The 21,969-nt window shown below is 40.5% G+C and overlaps 1 protein-coding gene across 3 annotated transcripts in view; it reads right to left on the bottom strand.

The window, feature by feature from the left end:
- PDZRN4 (PDZ domain containing ring finger 4) overlaps window positions 1–21,969 on the bottom strand; it is a 246,615-nt gene that overhangs the window by 44,924 nt on the left and 179,722 nt on the right. The window lies entirely within an intron of this gene.

A 21,969-nucleotide genomic window follows, 5' to 3' on the forward strand; every position in this document is an offset into this window, starting at 1 on the left:
TCACTTATCTGCTGTGGCCATTATACAGTCATTAAGACCAAAGATAGGAAGATTTGACTAACACAGCTGCTGAGAAATCTAAATCAAACAAACTGAAGAAACAATTTACTACAGACAAATAAACCAGAGAAAATCATGCTGCAAATGCAGCATAGCTTTGCAAAACTGAAAGACTGTGGTGAGGTTTCTCTCTGGTACAGGCAAAGCAGCAGGGCAAACCAGACGAGATGAGGCTCTAGGGTAAGTTCATATGAATTCTCATGTTTAGGGCAAAATTGAGTCCACTACAAAATGTGAGGGCTATGGCAGTCAATGGCAGTCAGTAGCTAAGCTCGTGGACACAGGCAACATCCTTAGACAGAAAATACTATTCTGCTGTTTCCAAAGTAATGGGACTGCTGTTGACTGTTGCACAAGCATTGTGAGTTACTGTGATGAGATGACCCTGTGCTGGGGTATAAAGGCAGGGTTTTCTAGTAAGGACTGTGAGTAGCTGAAGGGTACCAAAACCTGATTCAAATTTATATCCCTTGGAAAATCCCTACTCTGGCAGCAAATCAGAAGTAGGATTCTACTGCAAGTTCATGCCCAAATTAACTTCGTTGTGTAGAAAAAGAAGTAATGACATTTCTGTGTAATGAACAAGATCTAAACCCTCCCCAGAAATGGGACAGACACCACAGCTGACTTTTCTCCAAAACTGGTTGAACGCAAAATTTCTTTGCCACATCACTCTTACATTCAAGAAATTCTTGGAACTTTCTTGTCATAAAGGGAAAAAAACATATGAACCAGAACAAAGCCAGCAAACTCAAAATTGCTTTTCAGACACCTTCAGTAACATTTTTAAGCCAGTCAGAAGAATTTGCAATTAAAAATGTCATATTTGAAGCAATACGTGTAACCAGAGTTCTGTCTATGTATATGGATGGCTACGATACTGTTGACCATTAATTACATGTCTATAACAACTCAATACTTTTCCAGAGTACACGCTCGAGTACAAGGTAGAACCAGCTTTTCTCTGATACAGCATCCAAAGCAGCAGTGTTTTCATGGATATGTTACTAATGAGGACATGCAGAATAACCACACCATGGCATAGATACCAATGCAAAGGTCAGCTGATCTTTCTAGCAAAACATGATACTGTATGTGATGATGAGAAGTCTAGAAATTATGTGAACAGGTTTCTATACATAAAAAAGCTCAAAATTCCCTGTGCTGAATGCCTGGGACCACCAAAAGTTCCATAGTACTGCAGCCTACACTGTGATCAAGTAATATGAATAGCAGCTATCTTGGTCTTATAAGTTTAATGCATATTATAGTTTCTTTAATGACTGAAGCCAAAAAAGTGAAGACTTCATGTTAAGATTTTATCGTTTAAATTATCATCCATCAAATTATAACATTGGGTTACGTCAATCTAAGTTCCATGGGAAAATATCAGTGGTATAGAAGAGGAAGGGACAGAGCAGTCAAAGAACAAGTTATGTTATAAGAAAATAAATCAAATTTCTCCAAGGAGTGAGCTTCTGCACACCTTCCCCAATAGTACAAGTTGTACTGCTAGGGTGTTTAAACTTAGCCCCATATAACAGAGGCAATTAGAGATAAAGCTTCCAGCCTGGGTCTTCTAGTCAGTTTTCAGTTCAGCCCTTGCTTCATTCTTGCTTCTGAGATCTTATCAAGGACACAATTTTCCACAGTTTCTGCAGTTTTTATAACAAAAGAATGCTATAAGGCCTCTTATTCCTAAGGCCCTAGGAAGAGAAAAATTACCTCCCAAACCCTTTTAACACTTCAGAGAAGTTTTGTATAACTATAAGGTGTTTCTTCTAAAAGCAAATGCTTGGGAATAAATACCACATAGCACTGTATCAATTTTTTCCTTTCTCTATCCCAGCTGAACCACATTGGTTTTGGCACAAGCTGACCATTTAATCAGAGATCCACATCAGCAAAGCAAAAAGATATTTGGATAGCGTACCGAATATATTATGAGATTTTTTTTTTGAAAACCAGAAGCTCTGTTTATTCACATCTGTCAATACTCACCACTTTTCCTGAGGAAACAGGCATAAATTCACAACCGTGCCATTTACATGCAAATTGTACTCCCAAAGAGCTACAATATTTTAAAATCACATGAGTGTGAAAAATCACAAAAGTTACAAATTGTTATTTATCCTGGGAACCTATGGCTGCCCTCTATTTTCATCTAAATGTCTACTTAATTTGAAGACTTTAAACACATTCCATCCTTTATGTTGGCTTCTGATGAAACACAAGCACTTTGGAAACCCAATACTTGTTTAAATTGTCACTTGAAGTTCATCAAAACACTTTGGCAATCTGTATAAAGGTCACCTAATTCATGAATGCCGCCTTTCTCAAAAGAAAATCTATAGCTGAATTACTCTATGCTGGCAGCTGTCCTGCCCACTTTGGGACTGGAAGAGAGAATTTATTTTAAAACCTAAAGCCAATACTACAGATGGGGTTAGAGGCTCTCTTCACATAGCTTTTTAAGGGCTTTGTGCCTCCTGCATTATCCCCCAACTTTACACTCATGTATAGTTATCCTGGGAGCCATAGACAGCTGAGCACTTATTTACAGCAAGCCACTTACAGGTTCTTAGCGGATGATTAAATAAATTTCTTGCCTCAGAAAGGTTACTTTCAGTGGAATCCAGGGTACTATTTTAAGTGGATAGAGAAATCAGTCACTTTTAACAGTCAACACAAAGACATGGGAATACATTTGTTGTAGCAGATGGGCTAATTAATCCATAAGCAAGTTGTGAATGTTAAGTAAAGAATATATCTTTTCTCATGTAAACCATCCTCCTGCCCTGTTTGATTAAGCTTCTGTTTAATGAACACTCTCCCCCTGCTTTTGGACACTGCAAAGTCTGGGCTACTTGTCAACGTCTCCCCCAGTGTGACTGGTGGCCACTGCCTGGATCTTGGCTACTCCCTTTGGATTGCTGTTCTAAACCCAATCACATGCAGACCCTGATCATTACCAGAAAATGAACCACCAAAGGAATTTGTCTTTCATGCACAAATCAACTGACGTTGGCCAAATGCCACTTCTAATGCCAGCACCACTGGGCTTATTCCCACTCATGCAGAGGTGGACAGCAGAGAAGGAAAAAGGGACAGGACTAAATAACAAAACAGTGACTCTGAAAAAAAAAGTAGGTGAAGGATTGTTAGGTTATCCTTTGGGTTCTACCAAAAAGAAAAGGAAATGAGTTCTTTGAGAAGACTGCTTCCAGGATTAAAGTGTTAAGTGCTTGTGACTGAATGAAACACTTGTCTTCTAACACTTTTCTGCTCATGATAACTCTTTCTAACATTGGCCAGAATTTTTCCTATAGTCTTTGATTGCTCCATAATAAGAGGAAAAAGTGGGAAAAAAAGGAAAAAAAGATGTGTAGTCATGTGAATGCAACCATCACAAATGGCGTCACATTAGCAGATCATGAGATAATCTATCCTCGGCAAAAACCCAGCATATGCAAGCCGCAATCGAAGATCAGATCTGCTGAAGTAAAACCCTTGTAGACCCTTCATTTAATCAACAAAGACAAAGAAAAGAATAGCCAGAGAGACCAGAGGGTTTTGCTAGAGCAGAGGTGTCCAGATATAAGGGTTTCCTAGCAAAATGACAAGAGATGCCGTCTGACATGATGAGGGAGTTCACACAAGGCTCACTGTCCTAGGAGATTTCAACACCCATGCAAAAGATGTCTCTGACCTGACAGGTGCTAAATTTGCTCTCATCACAGCAGTCTCTTCACCTCCAATACTTCGCCCTCAATGCATCCAGGCTAGAACACCCTGGGTACATGCCTGGATAGCAAACTGGCAGAAAGGATCAAGTGCTCCCTTAGTTTGACCAGTCCTTCTTTAGGACAGGAATTTGAGCCCTCCATAACTGTGAGACACAGAAAAAGAACAAAACCAAAACCACCTTCCTCAAAAACTTACAGCTTCTAGCACATACAGGCTCCACAAAACTTCCACCAGCTGTGATGCTGTCTAGGCAGGACAGCAGGGCGCAGGACATGTGAGCTACCAGTGACATGCGTGCTGCAGAGGACACTGCAACTCTTCTGGTAACGCAAATGTGATAGCTCATCTACAGAAAGGACAGTTGACATGCTGACCTTTTAGGTTACAGTTCAGTACTAAGCTGCATTTCTTCAGCAAGTTAATCGGAAAGGTAGCTAATTCAGCCATTACCCAATATCACTATCTCAGTCAGGGTTCATGGAAGTTCAGTAAAAGGACAACTTTTATTATGCTGGTTAATGACATTTCCTCTTCCTTAGCCAGAAGAATGAAGTGACACTTGTTCCTAATTGATCCTTTGCTGCCCTGCCTGCGAAATCTTGTCATCCCTCCTAAAAGTTAACACAAGCTGCTGAACATGCAGGGTTTGGCTGCTTCCCTCAGATATGAACCACAGGCTTGTAATGAGAATTACATCTCCATTATCTGCAGAGCTGAAGTTTATCCTGTTGGATAGTTTGTGTAGCTGGTTCAGCAGTACTGAATAGGCAATGCTCAGTACTTGCAGCCTTCTGTGCATCTTCCCACGTGTAACCAGCACCACTTCCCATTTCCCAGTATTTAGCAGAAATCTACAGTGGCTGAAAAACCTATGGTTAAGTTTTAATCTAAGCGAGACAAAAGAAATGTTACAAAAAGTAGGAAAACAGAAATATACCCATTTCTAGTCTGAAAAGCTTCCTTCCAGAGGGAGATAACCCGGTGACTTCTTGGCAATTTTAATTATCTAAACAGCAGCTGTGAGAAAAAAATGAACTCTTCTTTTAAATGACCTCAAGACGATGCTTCATTTTGTCTAAGTTGTCCACCACAATCAGTGCATCTGTGAGCAGGTCTGACAGCTGCAACACCTCTCTGTGAAGGACATGACACATCCTCAAAAGACCCTGCAAAGAGCTGGACACTGCCTGAAAGTATTGTCTAATAAGCTATCCTAGGGAATTCAACAGAGTTTTAAACTGGATTGGAGAGAGTGCCCCAGGTAGATGTACAGGGAATGGAGTTCTCATCACAACTGCAGTAAATTACAGTAAACTAGTGAGCAGAGTTTGTGTAGCTGTTGGAACAACATCGAATGGGCAACACCACCTTTAAGAGGAGGTCTGGGATTTTAAATTCCAAATTTATTGACTGCTTAACTGCATTTAAGGCATTGAGTATAGAAAAAGGATGGTGCTTTGGAAGCTCACGTATAATATGCTTCCAGCTGTAGTTAGGCATAATCATCATTCACCACAAATGCCTTTAATCATTTCAATCTCCTCTAGCAGTGTATGGAAAAGTCCACCCTGGGAGACTCCTTGACATTTTCATGCCTAAAGTCTCTTTGTGGATCTAGGTCCTCATATTAGCCATATCTCAAAAAAACCGCACTTGGATGCTACACCTCAGGATGCTCACACATCCAGGATAACTATGCCTGCTCCAACAAGTTTAAAAGCACTGCTGAGTTAGCAGTTCCAATATATGGCCAAAATGCTACATGAATTTCTACACCTCACAACATGAGTCTTGACAGTCTGTGTAACTGGAGAATACTCCTTCCACCTCTTCCTCACTATGTGTTAGACTAATTTGTATCTCCTATAAATCCTTTCAAGTCCTTTGGTGCTCATGTTGTTTTGTAACATCAGAGCAGCTCAGAAAGGTCAGCTCAGAAAGCACAGCTCAGAACGAACAGCAACAGCACAGAAAAGATTCACTTGAGTTTTGAAAGAGAACATACTATTATCTGCACTTCTCATGGTTTGTGCTATCTGCAAGTCTCTTGGTTTGTGAATGAAATGAAAACATCAAATGAAATTTAAGAATCATTGCATTAGTTTCAGAGTGAGCTGCCCAGAGACAAGTGCTAGTAGACATGTATTTGTGAGCAGTCCTTTTCTCACTCCCTCAATCTGCCCAGCAGACCTGTTATTAGTTGCTATGGTCATCTTTCTTGCATCTCCTTCCAGCTGATATTCCAAGTCTCATTCTCCTTGCCCTCGCTTTGCTACTTCTGATCTCCCTCTTCTTTAAGTGCAGACCCTTTTTTGTTCCCCAGGGGTCTCCTTTCTCTCATGCCTGCCAATTCCAGCATCCTCCATCCTTCCTTTCCTGAGCCCTTCTCCACAAAGACCTCCCGCTGCCTCTCAATGAACCTGTCCCCTACCGATGGGGTGTGAATGCTGCACTTGTCATGCTCCCATGGTGACAGCTGGACAGTCTGAACACTCATGAGGTCTGCCTTCATCAGCACCTCCTGGTACCAACATGAATGCTCAGCTAATCCAGATGGTGGTGTAACAAGGCTGGAGTGTGTTTACTATGTAAATTGTTTTAATATTGACAAACAGTTTTTCTAATGATATTAGAATTCTGCCTGAGGGCAATAAAGACCAAACTAGCTGTGGCATGCATAAAAAATGTTGAGTTACTTCTTGATATAATTAGACCATCAATTATTACATTAATCATTGCAAACTTTTTATATTTGTGGATAGGAGGTTATAAATGTCTCACAAGATCTACCACATACAGCAACCCTTTGATGGTGGGGAAAAATATAATCAAGGGCCACTGTGTGTGCTCAGAACAAATCATTTTTATCTCTAAGCCCCTGCACTGAATGCTGTGTTCTCTTGTGAACTTCACGGTGTCTCTGCTCTACCACAAGCTCACTCTGCAATTCATTTTCCAGGGTATGCACTTTTCTCAGGGAAGGGGCACTTCAAAAGGCAGCTGCTATTACAAGTTTTAGGAAATCAAATTAATGACATTCTTTAATCATCTGCAATTCCCAAAGAATAACGGAAGAGGCCGAATGGCATATTTCAGGACTCTGCAAATAACATATTGCTGCTTTTTTCCTTTTCAGAGAATCGCATTCTACATTTCACTAACAAAAAAAATATCTCTTTCAACTTTACCCCCCAGCCTTCCATGAACTCAGCCACGGCTAGCATCACCACATGAATGTTACACTTATCACTGTCATAACAATTCATCCACCTTCAGACGCCTGAAACTCCTGGTCTCCTCTGAACTGAGGAGTTTAGAAAGATAGATGGCTGCCTTCTGGCTAATTGTGGGAGTTCTTTCATTACTATGAAAAGACTTTTTATATCTCAAGTGACTTTATAAGCAGTGAATAATGAGACTTAAAGTCTTTGGAAAGAAGTCCACTGATCAAATGCTAGGATAACTTATGGGCACAGTGACCTTTTCCGCAGTAAGACACTCCAAACTGCTGCTGTTGGCATATTATTAAAATTCCCCATTTAAGGCATACAGTTGAGCACGAGGCAGATTTTATTTTTTATTTTTAACCTCAATTTAAGGTAGCACAGCAGGAGATAGAGCTCTCCCAGCCAGCCAGCTTCCCTGGTCACAGCAATCCTCACCCCAGCAAGGCAGCACTTCTCTGCCACCATGTCCACCAGCAAGCACCAGCACACTGGGCTGGCTCTTACAAACTGCAGAGAAGAGCAGCTGACAGCACATTGCTTCCAGCCTCTCTGGTAAATAGTTTTGCCTTGGCCAAGAGGGTGCTCCATGTGCCAGAATTCCACACAGCAAAACATCAGAGTGCTGAGCCTGCTCCCAAGCCTGACCAAAACCTTGGCCAAGTCCCAGGTGCTGCCACACAGGTAGCCCAACCCAATGTCCTGCTTGGGTGCTAAGGTTAGGGTGCTTCAAAGAAGCACCTGTTCTTGCTTTTCTTTAATGAACATACAGCAGACTTGCTCTACTTTAACATGCATTTCTTACTGCGTATCTGCTTTAATTTTTATCTTAAGAGAATAGAAAAGGCTCCTCCTCTCTTAAAATAAAACTTGGAGGTTCCCTGTCATTATTTTTCCATTCTTCTCTCATGCTGCCTCGACGCTAACTTGACATTGTTGTTCTCCATTGATTTTCATGGCTTTACTCCAGAAGAAGCATATTGGCAACTTTTTTTTTGGCATAGCAGTACTTGCAAAAATTCCTTCCAATTTTTATAGGACTAAACGTTTAAAAAATACTTTTGACAAGCTCACATGTATTTAAATTCACTCAGCCGCAGGGACTGACACAGCAACAGATTACAGTGAAGTTTAACTTCATCCTGCCTCTTTTGACTTCATCCTGCCTCTGGAACACGGCATATGGCAACTTCCTTCAGCTCTTTTCCAAAGAAGAATAAAATGTGAATTCACTGATCTGGTAAAATGAAGCAAGCAATGCAGCCTTATCTGCCATTCAAAAGTCCATCAGATGCTTTTGTACCAGGAAGTTCCCAGTACCTTTTGATAAAGCTTAGAAATAAGTTTTATTTGAATGTCAAGAGAGCAGGTAGTATTACCAATAGTGTGCTTGCACGTGTTTAGTTACACACAATGAACACAAAGGAAACTACATATAGATGCATAGAAAGGGATCTAATGAAACATATATGTGTGTTTCTTCCCTTTTACTTCTCTCTCTCCTATTTTAATCCTTCTTTAAACACTATTGAATCATGTAGGATTACTTTATTTTTTCTACCAAGTGATGGCTTACTTCAGTGACACAGATATTTGAAGATGTTTGTTTGTAAAGTTTAATTGATTCATTCCTTCTTAGCAGTAAAAAAGCTAAGGGATAATGGTAAATGAATATTAGGACCTGCTTAATTATATCTTATTTATACAGCATCATGGCTGTGTACAAGTCTTCAGTAGTAAGAGCTGCAGCTCCTTCCTGGCTGAAAATAAATTACGGATGCTATTTCTGTTCCACTGTTTCTATGTCTGTTCTTCCTTCTTACGTGTCTCTCCTTACTCTCTCTGTATCTCTGCCTCCCCCCATCATTTAATTCCTCTGTTTTATTCAATTTGCCTCTGGCTCCCCTCCCTTATCTTTCTCCTTGGACTTCCTTCATTTTCTAAGGTCTGGTCTCTGCAGCATTATAATCATCAGCCACTCCTGTGCAGCTTTAGTATACACCACCTGCAAAGGGAACCTTCACCTGCATGAAGTCTACACATGAAGCTCCTCCACAGTGGCTTCAGAAGAGAATGAAATAGCTGGCTCATCTCTGCAATGGGTTCTCAAAAAATCAGCAAAAGGTGGTTACCAATGAAGACCACACAATGCTCATCAGTTTTCCCAGGCAATTTTGTGTGTGTGGCAAGACTGTCAGAGCTGCTGTTCCAGCTCTCCTAGGCACAGCAAGGCTATTAAGGATCAAATGGCTGAAAAATATGGCAGGGAGCTTACACACGGCTGGTAGCCAAGGATGTGTAGTCAACTGGCCACTGAATATGCTGCATTAATCAGGCTTGTACCACTGCATTGCAATACTATAAATACCACTGAAATCCAAGCAGATTTTGAAGAATCTCTGTGGTAACTATTCAAAGGGGAAAATTGGCCTTTGGATACCTATGGGCAGTTCTTGCTTTCAATTGTGGGGCACCACTGAGCCCCAAAGTAAGCAGGGACTTCTAGACACTGCTGCAGTAAAAATAATGATTATACATCTGTGCTGAGAATTTAGACAATGAATTATAAGGGCTCAGACACACTTAAATCAGAAACACTTGAATCACAGAATCCCAAGGGTTGGAAGGGACCTCAAAAGATCATCTAGTCCAACCCCCCTGCAAGAGCAGGGTAACCTAGAGTACATCACACAGGAACTTGTCCAGGCAGGCCTTGAATATCTCCAACGTAGGAGACTCCACAACCCCCCTGGGCAACCTGTTCCAGTGCTCTGTCACTCTTGACAATAAAGTTTATGGTCTAGACAACGAAAATACTTCAACCATGGAACACTGTGGGATGTTGAGACAAGGGCCATGTCATCTTCTTTTTTTGTCAGGAATAAAAAGCCCTTCTAAAAAATAGCTTTTTCTTTTTTTTTACATAGACATGACATTTCATAAAAGAAAAAGGTGGATATCAGTGGAAGAAGAAATAAGAAATAAGGTGCTTGATTTTCTACATTATATACTAAAAGGAAGTGTTAGGTACACATAAACTCCTGCTGGCAATATACAAATTACATACACAGGGTTATCTTATGAAGGGAGATATAAGTGCTTATAAAAGAATAGTTGAGTAACAGCTTGCTATCTAGGAATGCTGTTAATAAACTTTAAAAACAACAGTGTTTGAAAAAACAAAGTTCCAGAGCAAATGAAGTCATTTCACCAAAATCAACAACACTCAAAGGTAACAGTTCTCAACTGAACTTCTTAATTAAAACTCACAGACAGGATAAGGTGCCCTATTTGTCATATTACTATGACTTCTGCCTTATAGTGTTTATTTACACCAACTTCTGCAACCTTCTTCAGTGGGAGGCAAGAAACTGTGACAAAACAACATTTCTACACTGGATACAAATATAAACTGGGAGAGGATGTGGCTGGAAAGCTGTCCTGCAGAGAGGGATCTGGGGGTGCTGGCTTACAGCAGGTTCAGTGTGAATCAGTGATGTGCCCTAGTCCAACCTGGTAGTTGGACTAGATGATTGTTGTAGGTCCCTTTTGAGAAAAACATCTTTCCCCTTAAATTTAGAATCAAATAGGCTCCTGTTTCAAAATCCACATCTTGTAGGTCTTGAGAGTAGTTTTCAGGTTACTGCTGGTAGATATATTCCTCAACAAAGCCAGGTTCCTTTAAACTTTCATGGTAAGCTGGTTTTACAAACCAGTCAAGTAAAATGTCATAGCATAAAGTTATTACCGAAAAAAAACTGCAGCAGAAAAGCAGACTTCCAATAAATTGAGAAATGTCTGAAGCCAGTTCAAAATGGCAGGGCAAAATTTAAACAAACCTTCCCCACCCGAGGAGAGGCAGACACGCATAAATCATTCCCAGCAATCAATTCTTCTATTTGAATTCGTCCTGACACTTGTTGGGCTCGGCCACTGACATGGAACCGTGGCAGAAAGGCCAGGCCACTGGGGAAATTTGGCCAGCTTCCACATCTGAGAGTGAACCATCCAACTGCAGGCCTCCAACTCTCGTAGCACTGTTCTTTGTTCCAAGCATAAACCATTTTGTCTGCTGTGTTTCAGGTCTGCCTCCAAGATCACAGGAAAAAGAAAATTCTTTGATTACTATTTGCACAAAAGATGGGAAATACTGGGTGAGATTCCAGGTAGGAATGGCACAGGTAGCTTTTCAGGCAGCCAATTTAAAAATAAACCTGCCAAGTTAATTTTCATGGTTCTGTTTCTCACTGTCACTACTTTGCAGTTAATTCTTGATATTCTGTTAGACAACAAGGAAAACATATCAGAAAAGGGACTGAGGTTTTGAATTCTGTGAAAATTCAATATTTACATATATAGGAGACAAATCTGCTCTTAATGGAGATTCTCTGAGAAGGAGATTTTTGTGAGAAAGAATTCGCATACTAGCCTAGAGTGCTTTCATTAATACCATACAGAAACATCATTATGCTCCATTACCAGTGCAGAAGTCTCACTAAAACACAGCTAAGTTAGCCAGTGCTATCAAACACATGTTCAGAAAATGCATTTTTTCTCCACCTGCTCCTCCAAAACTCAGCCTTAGGAAAACCCAGAAATGGGAAGGTCAGGTACCCAGCGGTGTAATTTTAATGTCCAGCTTCCCCCTGATGCCTGTCACAGTGGAAACAAGCTGCAGGCAAGCCCTCACATCCAGTACATTGCACAGCTCTATTGAGTGAGAGAGGGATTACTTGGAGCATCTTGCGATACTGTGAGACCTCAGAGAGGGCAATGCTGTCCCACCTGACTGCCTCATACATGATCAGCAGGTGAGCTGCATGAGTACCAAAAGGGATTCAGCATCTTCATTTCACCCTCTGTTGTTTGGGCAGAGGCACAGAGCCCCTCAGATGCTGTTAGGCAGGAGATGTACATGGTCTGTGGGGCAAGCAAAGAACCATCATGCACAGCACGCTGGAAAGAAACTCAAAAGGAGCTTCTGGAGCTGCCATTGAAGCCTTGCAGTTAAGCAGCTGCATCTCCCCATCAGGTCTTACCTTTTCCTCCAGGCCCCGGACAGTCAGCCAGACTTGTTTAAAAGTAAGGAAATCAATGGAATACAAGACTTTCCCTTAAAAAAGGAGGACAGCAATGTTTGGGGGCAGTTGCAGCTGCAGATTGACACAGTAGCTGAATGAGTAAGTCTTTTGCCTAGAAACTGGGAAAGCTGAACTCAGCATAACTGAGTATGAAATCATGTCTTTCACTCTGCAAGGGAGTCTTTCCATCAGGTTACTGGACATTTTGGAATGCAAAAAATTATACATTGCTTTCTGAAGCTATAATTTGAAGTAATTAAACATCAACTAACCAGCTATTAAATAGGGCTGAAGTTAGGGAGCTTCTGTGGGTAGATAAAAGCTGCTCTTCTGAAACACCCTCTCCATCCCAGTCAAATAGGTACAACAGCTACGCTCAGACATAACAGCTGTAGTCTCGATCTCTGGCTCTCTTCTCATTCTTACATTCTGATTACTTACATTTCCTTACATTTTCTTACATTCTGATCACTTGCATTTCCTAAACCATGGCTCATTACAGAATTTATCTTTTTTTCCTCCATCTTATTGCTTCAATATTTAGCCTTCTCTCCTCCCCTCCTTCTTTCTCCCTCAGGGTTCCCAGATAAACTCCCCAGTCCTGCTGAAGCCAGTGGTATTTTACAAGACATTAGACAAACCATTAGGAATTGTCAGGTGAAGTTTGCTGATATTTCTGCAAAGGTCACTAATAAAAGTATTAAACAAAATCACTGCAAAGACAAACCATTCTGGAGCTCCAGCAGTAACCTCTCTAAAGTCTTTCTCTTTCCTCTTTAACACTACATGTAGATATTCCTCCAGAGTCAACTCCATATCTTCCTTACAACCGCCTATCTAACTGCTTCTTTTCCACTTTAGTTATTCCATATTTCCCTTATAATATCACGTCAGATGTTTTTGTTTATCTGAAGTCCAGATGAAGAAGGCCTACCATATACTCTTTGTCAAGATAAGGAATTTGCTAATCTAAAAGCCTGTCAGGTTAGCCTGGCTTTGCAACCATCTACCCCTGCTTAGTCTGCAATTCAGTACATCCCACTTACCCTTTGCCTCCCTGATGTATAATCATCCTTTTCTTCAAATTGTACTTTAACTCTACCACATTGTGTATGCTGAACTTGAAGGCTTGCAAATCCCACAATGATCCTAAGTGTAGGTACACCATTTAACTTTATTCCAGCATTTTCTGCCTGCTAGACTAGTTTAACAAATCTCCCTATTCAACCTGGCTACTACTTCTCTTAACACTGGTGTCCCGTGCCTCACAGTATAACTAACGTTACAGTAGGGGGCTGTTCATCATCTTTATTAAAATGTTAGGGATATTAACTCTACAGCAATTGCCTTCTCCCTCTATGCTGCCTGTGTTCTCCTATTTCTTCATTCTCCGGGTGCTTTTCCCCTCCACTCAAAACAAGTACCTGTGCAAATCATCTGAGAGGTTTTTAGACTATTCTACTTGATGCAGATTGTATCTCCTCAAAAAGAAGAAAATCTTCTTAAAAAGGGGCATGCTGTGATAAAATGACTACTCTCCATAGGTTATATCTCAGGAAAGTACACAAGGCACAATCTGTACAGCAGAGCAAACCAGGTCTTCAGATTGAAGAGGAAGACAGCAATTGTTCTTTACTACTAAACAGCTTGCATTTGCAGTCAAACTTCTCCAATGCAGTCCTACATTAGGCTCAAGTTCATATTGCAGGTATAACTATTTATTCTATTTTCAATTTTGCCACCAAGTAGTAGGCATATCTTACGTAAGGTAGGGCATAGAGCAGATGAAGCATATACAACACAATCAGAACTGAGCTCTGATTTCTGAACACAGAAAAAAAATGTAATGTGACCTTTTAGTTTTAAGAAAACTTATCTGGGCGAATACACTTCAGAAGCCTCAAGTGATCTCCAATTTGGGTCACTAACCCTCAAACAATCTCCTATGAGGCACACCAACTATCAGGAAAATTCAAACTGAATTTCAGAATCCTTAAGAGTTTCCCATTTAAACACACCCAATCTTAAAAATAGAGAGATTTGTGGTTCACTGTAGCAAAATCAACACGGACTACACTTTGCACAAAAGGTATCACAAGGTATTGGTGACAGAATAAGAATCAAATCTCCAGCATTCACTTTCATCTCAGTTCCATCTATAATACTACCAGTAACATGCTTCAGCAGCCCACCAGATTCTACAATCAATTCTGACACAAGCTGAAGAAAAACCTGTATTCCCCTTATATCATCTGACTTTCACACAAAGGCTATGGCTACCTATTCTTACCATTAATTTTCTGCATGTTCATCTGAAGACATGGATGCTGCTGTAAAAGGATGAAATTACCAGTATCATTAACCTAATAAGTTTTGTAAGATTTAGGGAAGATCAGCCTTTAGGTAACTTAAGTGGTTATCACCTAGACCAAATTACAGAGCAACTGGACAAACTGTTTGCCCAGCCAACTGCTGACTGTTGACTTTCCCTGTGGGACACCAATCTCATCCACTCAAATCCAAATCCACTCAAATCTCATCCACTTAAATCCAAAACAGGTTGTCTAGAGGATAAGGGAAGTATTGGTACATCTGCCTCTTTGCAAATGTTGGAGTACATAAAAACTGGGATTTTTCTATATACAAGAGGGCAGGTAGAGTTATCTAGGTGCATAACTGCAAATACTTATCCAAGACAAAATATGTGGGTCTTGAGATACTGCACAATTACTCAAATAATTTCTGCAGGAAAAAACTCTGTTTTAATTTGAAATATAAAGTATAGGAGAAGATACTCAGATCACCAAATGTAGACACATAATCTAACCAACTATTCTCTTTCTGCATACAGTTAAAGACAGGAGATGGGAGGAGAGGGAGAGTCAGAGATGTACCCTAGCTATGAGTAAGCTAAATCACCACCTGCAAATGGCCACTTCTCTCCAAAGACAATGGGGAGTCTAGACAAATGAGCTGGTTATAAATTTCAGCACCTTGGATGGTGTGTGAATGTCGTTTTAATCCATCAAATAGCATGACCTCAGCTTTGGAGAATTTACAGAAAAATATCAGGCATTAAAATAAAATGGGTGAAAACAAGAAGAGAACAGATTTTTTAAGTGCTGAAAAACTGTATTTTATTACAGCTTTTGGTAATCCAAGGAGAACATCTCTATTAATAGATAGCAGTATTCAAGGGTGCTGTAAACATATTTCCCAGGATGAGGTCTGATTTATAGTCTTGGATGGAAATTATTCTTTCCATGCCTTATAAAAACAGAGAAAAGCATTCACTCAGCATGGTTTCAAGTTATACAAGTACAACACAGTGGAGACTCCACTGCTTCTTGATGCCTTCTGTGTGGCCATAAGTTAGCTCAAAGATGGTTTTCCTTTTTTTAGAGTAATAATTTACAAGCTGTTAATCCAGAAAGTGGATTATTGCCTTTGAGTTTTTTTTTTTTTGACAAAATAAAATAGAAAATAACTGAGGTATTTCATTTAGTGTAGCTGTTGCCGTGCATGGGCAATCAGTTATTCTCCTCCCATAATATATTAGGCTTCTCAGCACTCGGACTTCCTAAAGCAGCTTCCCTAACACAGCTGGCTGTAAGCCCCTCAGAGCCAGTCTTGTCAATTATGTGTGAATTTAGAGGGATTTACACAAAAGATCATAATGAGCTGGGTTTGAAAGAGGCTTTAAAGGTGTGAGGTATTTATCCTAAAGCCCAGAACAGCTATGATGGAGATACATATGTACTGTGCCAGCTCTTGCACTCAGCGAGTGTTTTTTCATTTCAAAGTATGCTACAAAAAAATGGAAGCAGAGCTGTGAATTGTGCAGCACAGGACTAAGAATGTCCAAGGTTTGGTTTTAGCACTGGCTTGGCTTTGTCATCTTTGCCCAGTCACTTAACTTGACTCTATTTTGACTTTTTCCCCTGCCTGTTGTTATGCTGAAGGTAAAATAGTAGAGTTCTGCTCTGACTTAAATAATAAACTATTGATTTTTTTAATATATAATGCAATATTTATTTTCTTTCCATATATACGGAGTATTATCTCCAAGCAAGATGCACGCCTGTTACACTATACCTCAGAAACACCGTGCAGCTGAGTTCATGTTTGCGAAGCACTTCTGAATCTCAAAGAGCACACTCACAAAGCAAATTGTAATAAGGATAGATGCTGAAGTTTGATAAAAGCTGCAGCAACAGCACAAAGCAATAACAGACGAAAGTAATGACTGACATTTGACCCTCATTCATGTGTTTCCAAATGACACCAATTCTTAAGACTGGTATTGGGTCACAGAACAGAGTTAGCAGACACAGGACAGGTTTTGTGCAGAGTATCTGCATTTCCAATCTATTTGACATCTGAAGAACTCTGCTTAAAGTCTGGACACCAGTTGGCATATGCAGATAGAAATCGCTTGCAGGTACAGCTCCTGGAAAATATAAGGGCTACTGTCATGGTTTGAGCATGTTTTGAGGGTGTTTTTGTTCAAGGTTTTTTCCAGCCAGGGGGAGTCTGGGAGGAAGGAGAGACAGGACACCTGACCCAGGCTAGGCAATGAGGTATTCCATACCATAGCACGTGATGCCCAGGATGCATACTGGGAAAGAGAAGGCTGGAGGGTAGAGCTCTGGAGAAAAATGGAGGAGGGAGCACGCGGTGCTCAGCCGGGCAGGGTGGAGTAAGTTATGGGTCGGTGGCTGGTGGGGTGTTGTATTCTTTTCACTTGCTGTTTGCTGTATCATTAGTATTTGTAGTAGTAAATGGCAGTAGGGGTTTTGTGTTATGCCTTAGCTATTAAACCGTTCTTATCTCAATCCGTGGGGGCTACATTCTTTGGATTCTCCTTCCTAACTCTCCGGGAGTAGGGGGACTTGGTTTAAACCACGACAGCTACAAAGAACAAGTCCTAGCTGGGAACACTCCACACGGCTCCGTCCAGCTCTGCCACTGGTATGTTCCCTCTGCAGCAGGCTGGCACCAGAAATGGCTCTGCCCTCTGGTTCCTGATTCTCAGTAACACAGTGGATACAGGCAGAGTGAACCAGAAAACTGGGTTCTCTGCATATTTGCACGCTGCAGTACATGGATACAGCCGGGTCAGGAGACCACTGCATTGGTTTGCTTTTAACTTGTGACACATAACATATGCTCACTCTTGGAGTCTGTTCTTTGTCACGAGGCATGAGAAAGGCTTTTTAACCACCACTGACAGGACATTTGACACATTCAGAAATTCCCTTCTGTGTCAAAAGAATGGACTGAAGAAGTCGTCAGGGTAAACAGAGAAAGGCAGAATATATGTTGTTGTATACACTAACTAGCCCTCTGGAATGCACATGTAAAACAAGGCTTGTGACATGTAAAATTAATCTTAATTAAAAAAAAACTCCTATGAAAAATGTTAGAGGCATATTTGATGGGAGGCTAGATTACTGCTGCCTGAAGTAGAAAGAAGTTTATAGACCGAGATGTGCAAAACTGGAACACTGTTTTTGCCAACTACAAATTAAGCTAATGTACCATTAAAAGTTGGCAGCTCATATACATTAAAAACATGAGATTAGGACCCAGACTGTGCTATGACAAACTGTCTGTGCAGAGACATGATGGGGATGTTCCAGCATCCAGCTAGGAACTTGAACATCAACTTGCTACTTCTCTGTGGTATACGTAGGATGAGCTTTCTGAACACTAATATTACTCCAAACAAAGGTGTGCTTTCTTTTTGCTAACAGATGTTAACAATGGGTAAAAAACAGCAAAAAGGTATGAAGACTAATGAGACATGAGGCAGTATTTCTGGAGACAGTATATATAATTTTGTCATAATGCGCAGCTCTTCCTTATGTTAGTTACTCTGCAGCAATTTCAACAAAGCCATCCAGAGGAATTTTGCTGCCTTCAGACAGAGAAGGAAATAAGGTAGAAAAGCATCTTATATTCCAGAATGGTGTAATTGTATACTTAAGTTCCGTCAGAGGACACTGGATATTGTCTTTATACTGCTTGTCTCTAACTTCAGTTACAAAATCAAATTTCCCTCCGTGCCGCCTCTGCCTCCTTCACTGTAGTCTCTCTCTGACCTTTTTGTTAAATAATTTACCACTAAAAACTCACTTGCAGCTTTGCCCCTCTTGCTCAAAAGCAACAGAATGCTACTGTGCGATCACACATCTTGTGCCAAGTGACCACACCACTTAAGGCTCAGAGGGCTGATGACAGCATCACAGATGGAGTGTCCACCAGTCTGGAGGGCCCAAACATGTATGGGATTTTGCTTTAACCATGGGGCCATAAGCTAGTGTGCTCTGGGGAGCTCTGCTGCCACTAAGGGAAAAGGAAAAATGTAGAAATGGCTGGTAGGGGATGCAAGGTGAGGCACCTCCTTGAGCAAAGTGCTCTTGGACATGTGTGCTCTAATCCCTTCCTTGCTTGCTGTTGTGACCTGTAGGGCTGCCTTCTGCCTTTCCAGTCTTTGGAATGACATGTGCTCCAGCCAGTGACAATGCACCCCTGACCCAACCCCAGTCTTTATTTCTTCAGTTTTTCACTACAGTGACATTAAGGGTCTGCTACCCCCATGGATGCTGACACACACACATGGAGCTGCCAAAAATCCCAGGTAGTTGGGCTCCAAAAGACAAACATCCTGTCCCCTTTAAGGAAAGTTTCACTATCTGCAAACTAGTTTTTGAGATCTCTGCTGAAAACATTTCAGCAGGAATAAGAAATTTCAAAAGTACAGAATGCATGCAGAAAAACAAAAGCTGTAGATTTTTTGTAGGAGCTCTTTGCTTTCTTGGTCCCATCGGAAAACTCAACCCTAACTTTATTCATAAATCATGAAGGAAAACATACCCCTAAGCCACCTCCTAGCCACACAACAGTCAGTTCATCAAAACGGGAGTGGGAAGTAAACTGCCAGACAGTACAGAGGAATTTAGGTGAGATTCCCAAACTTTGAGGACAGCCGACATGGAGCCTGCACCTCCAGAAACAAAAACAAGCTGCACACTGAAAAGCAAACACCTCCACCTCTGTAAGCAAGTCTCTGCTGCTATTTAAACAAAATACCCAGGCATATGCTGTTTTCCACATTTACTTCATCAAAACAATTATCATCTGTGGCTTTTTGAAACTATTTTCCAAAGATAAAACAATTATGCTAAGGACCAGTAAAAGCTCTCCACTGTTCCATATCTGCACAAATTACCTTGTATTTCAGATGATTTTATGTACATTTAATCACTACAGATTAATTAGATGGCATACAGAAAACAGCAAAATGCTGCAGAGCTAACTTCAGTTTAAGTGCACATGAAGCTAACTTGTGGCTTTTTAGAACAATTTTAATTAAAAGTGCTAGAAAAACCATGTAGCTGAAAATATTGGGAGCTTTGGGATGGGCTTAGCATAGCTAATTAATTGTATATTTAATCAAAGCAGCCTTTGGCTGTAATTAATAATCTATTTTCCTCTGGTAATAAATATAGTAATTCTGTGAAACAGAATATATAATTTGCAGAATTATATGTACAGAAGATACATGCTCAAAAGAGATCATTCCAATCCCAACTTTAAGAGACCAGGTTGTTTTCCTTTTAAATATGTAGGACTATTTAAAAATCAGCTTTAAATGTCATGTCATAACAATGATTCCTGAAAAAGATGCCCCAAACTGCCTTGGATTCCTCCAAAAGAGGAAAAATAATCTAAAGTGACAATAGGTTTGAATGGGTCTGACTTTTCCAGTGAACCATAGAGAGAATGCAAGAAACATCCCACCAGCTCAGACTAACCACCTCGATTCAGGTAGCCTGCTTCCAGCAATGGCAATAGAAAATGCTATTCAGAGTGAGCAAGTGAGGCCAAGTACTTTTGGCATTTCATTCCCATGGACCTTCCCAGGAGCTCAGATAATTTTACAGATCATCTTTTAAAAACATCAGCTACACAGAGAACCTGGAAAAACTAAAGCCTTTTCATTTTGTTTCTAAATAGTGGAGTATAATAGCTGGCAGATTTCCAACTTTAGCCATCATGGCCAAATGCTGGATTTGATCCATGCAACCAGATAAAAACACTCCCATTAATGCAGCACAAATCTTCCAGCTTCAGGGGCCACAAACACACTCATCCATCTACTCATACAGTGAAAGCCAAGAGCTGCTACAGCATCTTTTCTACTAGAGACTTCCTTTCATTTATATTACACAAATTCCCAGCTGTGCTGCTGTAACATGTTTTTCATGTGGTCCCACAATGAATTATCTCCACTCCTTTAGTGGGTAGATGCAAATATAAATAAAATAGCTACATTAATCTAACACAATGCATCTTCTGCTCCCAAAGTATCTAATGTGGTAATATAAATAACAGATTTGACTCTTTGCTATCTTAGTTAGATGAGAATGCAAAGCATTTTATCTGCATTGAAATATTTCACCCAATTCTAACTGCGAAAATACTTTTCTTAGCTTTCTTTTTCTTCAGTTAACACAGGATACAGATTGACTTGAAAATTATGTCTGATGCACCCTCCCGACACAATTAAATTGGCAAACAGATTAGATATTGATCTGCTAGCAAACATATATTGATGAATACTAGCTTATCGGGAATTAGTGTTGAAATGGAAATAGATGCTTCATTTATAATATATATTACATGTATATACACACACACTGGACCTCTGATTAGACCATGGTAAATTTATAGATCCTTGCTTTTCTTTGAACACATAAGTACAGGTGATCTGCATATGTTTTGTAACATTACAGGCTAGACTGGCTGTAACCACTTTTCTGTAGGAAAATCTAACACTACAGGGTTTTTTTGCTGTCTTCTACTTTCTATGCATCTATTACAACTATACTCTCTCCTTTTTGTATATAGGAATCAAAACCCGCACTTCCTGATACAGATGCAAATACTATCTTCTTCAGCACACTGCACAGATTGGCAGTGGACAGATTTCTGGAAGCCTTTTCCAAGGACATCCTTTTCATAGCCTGCTCTTTGAACAGGGCATGAAAAAATTCAGCATTCTAGACAAAGAGCTGAAAGATGGTTCTGAAGTCATCTTTATGTCTCAGCTGTACCTTGTCTGGCAAAGGTATAGCATTTACATGATTTTTGCTTTTCAGGGAAAGTGGAAAATGCATTTAACTACACAATTCTCTCATTGCCTTCCAAGAGTCACATCTAGGCCTTTCTCCATAGAAAATAGGTCCTAATCATACTCAGCTAGTCTTCGCTCTTGCCCATGCAAAAATGTCACTGGAACAGGATTCTGCAAACTACTCTAATTACAAAGGGGCTTATTCTGCGTATTTACTCTGTAACTAACATTCCCCAATAGCAAACCATTCTCAGTGTCCAGCCACCTGCTACTTCATGCTGTTGGATCTTGCTGTTGTTAGTTGTACTTCATTTGGCATACCTTCCATTGTCCAACATATACAACCGTAGAATAGTTAGGGTTGGAAAGGACTTTAAGATCATCTAGTTCCAACCCCCCTGCCATAGGCAGGGACACATCCCACTAAACCATGGCACCAAAAGCTCTGTCCAACCTAGCCTTGAACACCACCAGGGATGAAGCACTCACAACTTCCCTTGGCAACACATTCCAGTGCCTCACCACCCTCACAGTAAAGAAATTCTTCCTTATATCCAGTCTGAATTTTCCCTGTTTAAGCTTTAACTTGTTACTCCTTGTCCTATCACTACAGTGCCTAATTAAGAGTCCCTCACCACCATCTCTATAGGCCCCCTTCAGATACTGGAAGGCTGCTATGAGGTCTTCACGCAGCCTTCTCTTCTCCAGGCTGAAC

Source organism: Melopsittacus undulatus, chromosome 5 (assembly GCF_012275295.1).
Source record: "Melopsittacus undulatus isolate bMelUnd1 chromosome 5, bMelUnd1.mat.Z, whole genome shotgun sequence".
NCBI classification, from domain to species: Eukaryota; Metazoa; Chordata; class Aves; order Psittaciformes; family Psittaculidae; genus Melopsittacus; species Melopsittacus undulatus.